At 61.1% G+C, this 6,760-nt stretch overlaps 1 long non-coding RNA gene across 1 annotated transcript; it reads left to right on the top strand.

The window, feature by feature from the left end:
- Positions 1-3,867: 3,867 nt before the first annotated feature.
- LOC140697796 (uncharacterized) lies at positions 3,868-5,893 on the top strand. The gene is made up of 2 exons (XR_012075137.1): positions 3,868-4,182; positions 5,396-5,893. It is a non-coding gene; the product is annotated as an uncharacterized lncRNA (long non-coding RNA).
- Positions 5,894-6,760: the final 867 nt, after the last annotated feature.

Genomic DNA, 6,760 nt, shown 5'->3' with positions numbered 1-6,760 from the left:
AGTCCCGGGCCCCGGCTGCCACGTGCGCTCAGGCGGAGCTGGAACCCTTGCGGCTGCAGCTTTGTCCGTGAGACACGTCTGTGTGGGTCGTGGAGAGCACAGCCGCCACACCCACACTGCAGCTCTCGCGCCTGTCTGTGCAGTTTCTGTCCACAGCTCATCTCAGGAGTGTCTGCTGTGGCTGCACTTATCTCAAAGCCTCTTTCAGGCAGAGGCACCACTTTCCTCCAGTTCTTCCTCCTCACAGAGCTGGCCCGTGCTGCGCAGGGGGTGCCTGCCAGGGCGTCCGGGAGGCCCGGGGCCGGCTGACTCCCGGAAACTCACCCAGGTGCGGTGGGCAGTGGGGCCTTGGGAGGAGGCAGGGCCGGGTGTGGTAGCCACACTCAGCACCGCAGCCCGGCCTGCGCGGCACGTGGGCCCGGTTGTCCAGCCACCCACCCCAAACCAGTGATGCTCCCGTGGAGCCCTTTGCTTTGGAAAACCTCTTCGGTACTGTACTTTCTATATAACAGTAAGGACAACGCTCGTGTTAATGATATAAACTGTGCGTGTAAATCCCACCAAAACCGTCCACGCTGGTAAATATGGCAGAAGAGGAGGGTTCCTATCTAAAACTGGGGCTTCCTCGTGCCCTGACGACCCCCAGCGACCGGAGGGCGTGTCCCGTGGGGAGGGAGGGGCGGGGCTGACGGATGGGCGGCCTCCCTCAGGGATTATTCACTGTGAAAGGCGGAGACAGACGCCCCGGGGCTTGTGCCTCTGTCAGGAGGTGACATCTCGGCTGTTTACTCAACAAGCACTTATTAAAGGCACATCGTATTCTAGGCGCAGGTCTAGTTCTGGATGCACAAACATAGACACTACCTGGCCCTTGTTCTGGGGAGACCAGCACACAGACCCTCGCTGATGAAGGGTGTGGTGGGTTCTGCCAGAGGTGGGGGGCCTGGAACGTCCCAGAGCCCAGGAGAGGGGCTCTTCAGGCAGCCTCCCGGAAGCGAGGCAGGAGTTTCGTTTGTTTGTTTTCTGTTTTTTCATCTCCAAAACAGTTTATTAGTATGGTCAAAGACATTTTCTTGACCAGTGATAGAAAGGATTTCTAAACATGACGCAGTATCAGTGGCTACACCTCACAACCAGTGTTTGCAGCTGGACGGAGTTGCATTGCCAGCCTTCATTTTATTAAACAACCCACATTTACTGGTTCCCTGTGACGTCGCGACCGTCGCTTTGACTGGGGGTGAGTTCCCACTGCAATCAAGCGTGAGAAGTACATTCTCCATGTTTGGAGCGTGACCCGCGTTACTGAGCAGAGTTGATAAAAATCCTCAGAGAGCTGGGTTTTGTTCTTTAACAACATTCCTCGTACACACTACAGAGATGATTAGTGTTCTGGCTTTTTGAAGCCCCAGCTGACGTTTAGAACCAAAGTCCCAAAGGCCCCTCCTTCACGCGACTGAGTACCAGACCCTCTTCCAGTGCGCGCATGCTCGGGGCAGGGGGAGGTGGCTGAAGGGGTCTCCGACCTGTGCGGACAGGAGAGAGCGAAGGAGCCAGCCGGGAGGAGACGGGGAGGGATGAGGGCACGGAGCGTGCGTGGCCCAGCGTGCGTGGCCCAGCGTGAGCCTCTGAGGGCTCCCTGCCTCAGGGAGGAGGAGGAGGGACGGTTTCCAGCCCTTGAATTGTGGTGGGCTTTGTTTCGGGGCCGGAAAGGATCGCAGAGGTGGAGGGAGGACAGGTTAGAGGGGGTGGACTGGAGGGGGACCACGCGGACCCGGGAGGCGAGATACTCAGGGGGGAGCAGGCTTGGGGGAGAAACACATCGGGGCTGCCACCAGGGGACGGGTGACAGTGCAGACATGAGGACGCGGGCTGACCTGTGCCAGGGGTGGCCTCTGCCTGAGTGGGCAGTGAAGAGGTCAGCGTGCCTTTGGGTCTTCCTGCTCTGCGGCCAGGCCTGGCCCCCGGGCTGCCTCCTGCCGGTGCTGCGCAGATGCAGAGGTGGCACAAAGCGGCAGGCGGCCCGGCGACAGCCCTGGGGGCTGACAGGAGGTTCCTGCAGACCCCCCGCGGCTGGCAGAGAGGAAGGGTGCACTGCTGGGCGCTCACTGACCTCGGTTTCTGCAGCGCGGCGCTACCACCCAGTGCCCCCCCGGCCTGGCGGAGCCTGCACCCCGTCCCGTTGAGTGTGGATGGCGGCACCCCAGGCAGGAAGCAGGCTGCCCGCTCCCTTCCTGCTCCCTGGGCAGAATTCATGAAACAGCACTTCACACAAAAGGCCCGATGACACGAGCGCTGGCCTGGTGGCAGCAGGGCCAAGTGCTGAGGACCAGGGGGCTGGCAGGGTCAGGGCGGGGGCCACAGGCTGGGGTCAAGGGCCGAGCAGCAGGAGGACCCATGGGAGCTGGGCATCCGCTGGTGGTATCAGGGGCACAGATGGCTCCACGAGCAGGTTTGGGGGACAGAGGACATGAGGAAGCATCTCCCTTCCACCAGGAACCAGCTGACTGGGGCTGTCCCTCCTCAGGGTCCCCAGAAGCTCCTAGTCTGTCTGCCACCCAGGCAGTGAGGTGGTACCAACTCCTGACTCACAGGGCCGGGTTACGAGCCCCAGCCTGCCCTTCTCTTGCCACGTAGCCCAGGCCTTGTTACCTGGCTCTCCAAAGCCTCAGTTTACCCATTTGCATGGTGGCCTTTTGTAGCAATAGGGCCACTGTGAGGAGCCCATGGTTGCTCCAGGCAGAGGGCCCTGGGCTGCTGCGGATGCAGAGACCTGCAGGGCACTGATTCGTGGGGTCAGGGGCTCCCGCAGGCCCCATTGAGGTCTCTCCTGACATCCTGAACCTCCCTCTCTCCCGAAATTTCCTGGTCCACCCTGGGAGTGTGCTCGTGGGGTCGGGGAGGACCCCAGCCTGGCCCTGCCCACTGTGCGGGGCAACAAGGGGCCGAGTCCTTACTTCTCCTGGAGTCGGCCACGCCCAGGCCCCCTGCACCCCACTCGAGCTTCTCAGCTCAGGTCCACCACTGAGAATCCAGAGGCAGTCCTGAGGGAGAGGAGGCGCCAGCCTGAGCCAAAGGCTGGGACGCAGCTCAGGGCAGGAAGGCCCTCTCACCGGTGGGTGTGAGCCAGCGGGCTCCGGGCACTGGGTACACAGCGGGCTCCGGTTCGAGCAGGCGCGGGGCCTGGATGAAGCTGCACGTCCTTGGCTGCTGACCAGGGAGCGCGGCAGCAGGACTGTCAGGGCCATCAGTGCCGCGGGTGGGCCCTGGTCCCGCCCCCTCCTCTCCTGGGGGTGCAGGCGGGCGCTGGTTCTGGGGAGCCTGCACCATCAGGCCCGCAGCATCCCTCCAAGGGCAGCTGGCCGGTGCCGGGCCTCTCTGGGCTGGGTTCTGCACACTGCCTCCTCCGTCCTCTGCGCGGGAGCCGGGACATCGGGAGGGCACATCCCCGAAGGGCCAGTAAGCCCTTCTCCAGGCTGCAGGCTGAGCACAAGGCCCACCCCGGCTGTAGCGGGCGACCCGGCAGGCCCTGGGAACCCGCTGGTTTACGCTCAGGTCCCGGGACCCAAAGCTGCGGCTGTGCCCGGGAGATGGGGCTGCCTCTCAGTCTGAGGCTGACGGGGAAGCTGTCTTTGAAAATGCTGCAATTAAACCCAAATCGCCGAGGGGCACTGGGAGTTCAGGGGCCGGGGCACTGGGAAGCTGGGTTTGTTGTGGCTGCCGGGGCTGTGGTGAGAAGGGTTAAACAGCCCTGCCCCCCGGGGGATGGCGCGGTCCTGCAGGAAGTTGCTCAATGACCGACCGGGTCCAAGGACATCGAGTTCAAAGACGGAAAACAGTAGGTGAGTGCCAGCCCCTTAGGGATGAATCTAGGCCATTGTTTGAAATGAAGTGTTTGGTCAGAGAGCCCACACTTGTGCAAACAGCGAGAGAAGGGCAGGGAGGCCGCGAAGCAGTACGGGCAGAGCCGGACCCGGGCCGGGCGGGGCCGGGCCCACACGCCTTTTGAAGAGGTCCTGCGCACAGTCAGCAGGTCAGACGCCGGCTGGATTGGGTCAAAGGCCTGGGAGGGCTGCTCTCAGCACGCGCGTTCCTTTCCAGCTCAGTCATTGAGCAGCTGAGGCCCCTCCCAGGAAAGCGTCCCTGAACCATCAGCCGCCTGTGGGTGAATGGCTTCCGCATCAGGTGACCTCCGGGGGCTGTGATGATGGAGGGCGCGGGCAGCCCAGAGGAGAGGTGGTGGTGACTGTTCCTGAGAAAAGTGGGTGTGGAGAAAGGGGAAGTGAAGTTGGTTTTCCGTTAGGATGGAGAACTGTCAGAACGTGGTCCCCACCTGGGTTAGAGGGAGGGAGACCTGGGCCCACGGGTCTTCTGTTCCGACCCCGGTGTGTCTGAGGCCCCAGCACTAACACGGGGGGCAGGCTGGGTCTGGGAGGGTGACCCTCAGGTCTGGCCACGCAGGACTCGAGGCAACCGGGCGGGGACGGGAGGGGTGGGTAGGGACTGTGAACGTGGCGTGAAGCTGGGTGAGGAGATCTGGAGCTGCAGTCCCTGACCATCAGCATTTAGGTGAACATTCCTGAAGGAGAGGGCAGGAGGGCACGGGGTGACCAGGGATGGGGTGTGGCGAGGTCAGCGGTAGACGGGCGCAGCTGAGGGGCTGTGAAGGAACAGCCCAGGGACCGCAGAGCAGGCGGGACCGGCGAGGACGCCCGTCCACACGGTGGCGGCCCTGCGCTCACCGTGGGACAAGCTGCCCCTGCAGGACCCTCCCCGGGGCTCCTCTGGCTGGAACAAGCCGCTTGGTGTCGAAATGTCCTCTCCTATGCCCGTGAGAGCACAGGGTGTGACTGTGGGAAGTCTGATGGAGAGAAGCCGGGACGCAAACTGACCGTTGATTTGATGCAGTTGGTGGGTTGTGGAGTCCGGGGAGGGGGTAACCGGGGTTCCCTGGCGCAGCTAGGGCTCTGGATCGCGGGGCTGGATAATACAGAGTTCAGATCCCGGGCCTGCTCCTCGCCAGTGGGAAACACTGGTCAGGAGGCTTCAAGTCCAGCTGGCTCGAGAGGGAAGGGCTGTGTGAGCTCAGATGAGGGCAGGGGTTGGCCGCCCCTCCACTGGCCTCTGTGTTGGCTTTGCTCTCAGGCAGCCTCGCTCCTCGTGGGGACAAGGCCACCATGAGCACACTCCCCAGTGGGTCTGGCTGGGTCTTGCCTGCCGACCTCCAGTGGGGGACTGGAGGCACAGAGGCAGGAGGACCACAGGTCAATTAGCAGAGGGAGGGACTTCCAGAAAGGGTGAGTCTGGACAGACAAAAAGTCCCTGGTGATCACACACACCCGCACATCCTTCAGTGAGATACCCTGTTTCAGGTCCTGACCCGCTTTCCCATCTGCAGGGGCATCCGCTGTGGAACTCCGCGGTGGAACTCCGCAGTGCCACGTTACAGCTGGATGAAAGGCCCGGGGAGCTTGCGGCCCCAGGGCTGCACGGGCACATGCGTCTGTGCAGTGGCCACCCTGCTGCACCGTCCAGGACGCTGGCTGTGTGAGCTCCTGCCCCCGATGGAGACGTGGAAGAGCAGAGACCGGCCTCTCAGCTGATTCAGGGTCTGGGTGGCTGGACCGAGAGGCCCGGGGTCCCAAACCTCCTTTGAAGAGCTGCATCTTCAGTCACAGGGCCCAGAGGAAGGAGTCCCCAGGTGGGGAGGAGGTGGGGCAGGGGCTACGGGGTCCACGGCCAGCGTGCCTGCACGGCCGGTCTTCCCGACCACCACTGTCCCAGGGAAGCTGCGTCTGCAGAGCCCACGGCTGCACCTGCAGAGTGGGGGCTGCTGGGTAATTCTTCACCAAAAGGATGAACCTGATGACCTAATGTAAGAGACATTTTGAATGTTTCCTGTTTCATTTCTTCTTTGAAAGAGGACCAAGCAGCTGAGACAGGGAAGGAAAGAAAGGACCCGTTTCTGTGTGGAATCCACCCCCCGCCCCAGCCTCCCCCACATCCCGCAGGGATGTAGGCACTTCTGAATGTCTCATCACAATGTTGGTTGATTTGTAGTCAATTACCGTTTGAGAAATATGTTCTGGGAGTTTTTATTTTTTTTAATTATCTAAACACTGACACTTACAAAAGGACAGAGAGCATTTTTCTGTCTCAGCCACAGTAATGAGGCGCTGCCCTCGGCCAAACGCTTTGTGTCAGCCTTAAATGACATCAGAGCTTTTGATATTATCAGCTCAATCATAGCCTGTCCCGTCCCAATTGGGAAGGTATTGTCCTGTAAAATCTCCCTCCTGAGCCAGGATTTCCTTTCTTCTTTTGAATTCAGGGTAAATTCTAGCTCAACAAACAGCTGTGAAATCTGGAATCTCCCATTTCTGTTTTAAAATGAGGGTCTCTCTTTGTGAGGCTGGATTCACAAAACTGGCCTCAACCGCTTTGGGCCTCTCACTAGTATATTTGCAAATGAGAAGAGAATTGGCACACGGGGCTCCAATTTGCCCTGCCAGTCACCCAGAGTCTCCTCCCTGCATTCCTAACCAGACGGATTTTAGATCCACTAGCAGCTTTCAGCCTCAGCTCAGTGAACCCCAGCCACGCGGGTGGGGTGGGGAAGGGATGCCTGCCTGCCTCACAGGCCTCTGGGGGAGACCTGAGGGGGCTGGATCCACATTCTGTGCTCAGAACTGGAACCAGGGAGGAATGCGGAGGGCAGACAACGTGGGCGAAAGGCCTTCATCCTGTGCCAGGGTGCTCCTGC

This window comes from Vicugna pacos, chromosome 8, assembly GCF_048564905.1.
Source record: "Vicugna pacos chromosome 8, VicPac4, whole genome shotgun sequence".
Classification (NCBI taxonomy): domain Eukaryota; kingdom Metazoa; phylum Chordata; class Mammalia; order Artiodactyla; family Camelidae; genus Vicugna; species Vicugna pacos.
Note: the sequence above shows the minus strand (reverse complement) of the source record. Positions and strands in the feature narration are given on the sequence as shown.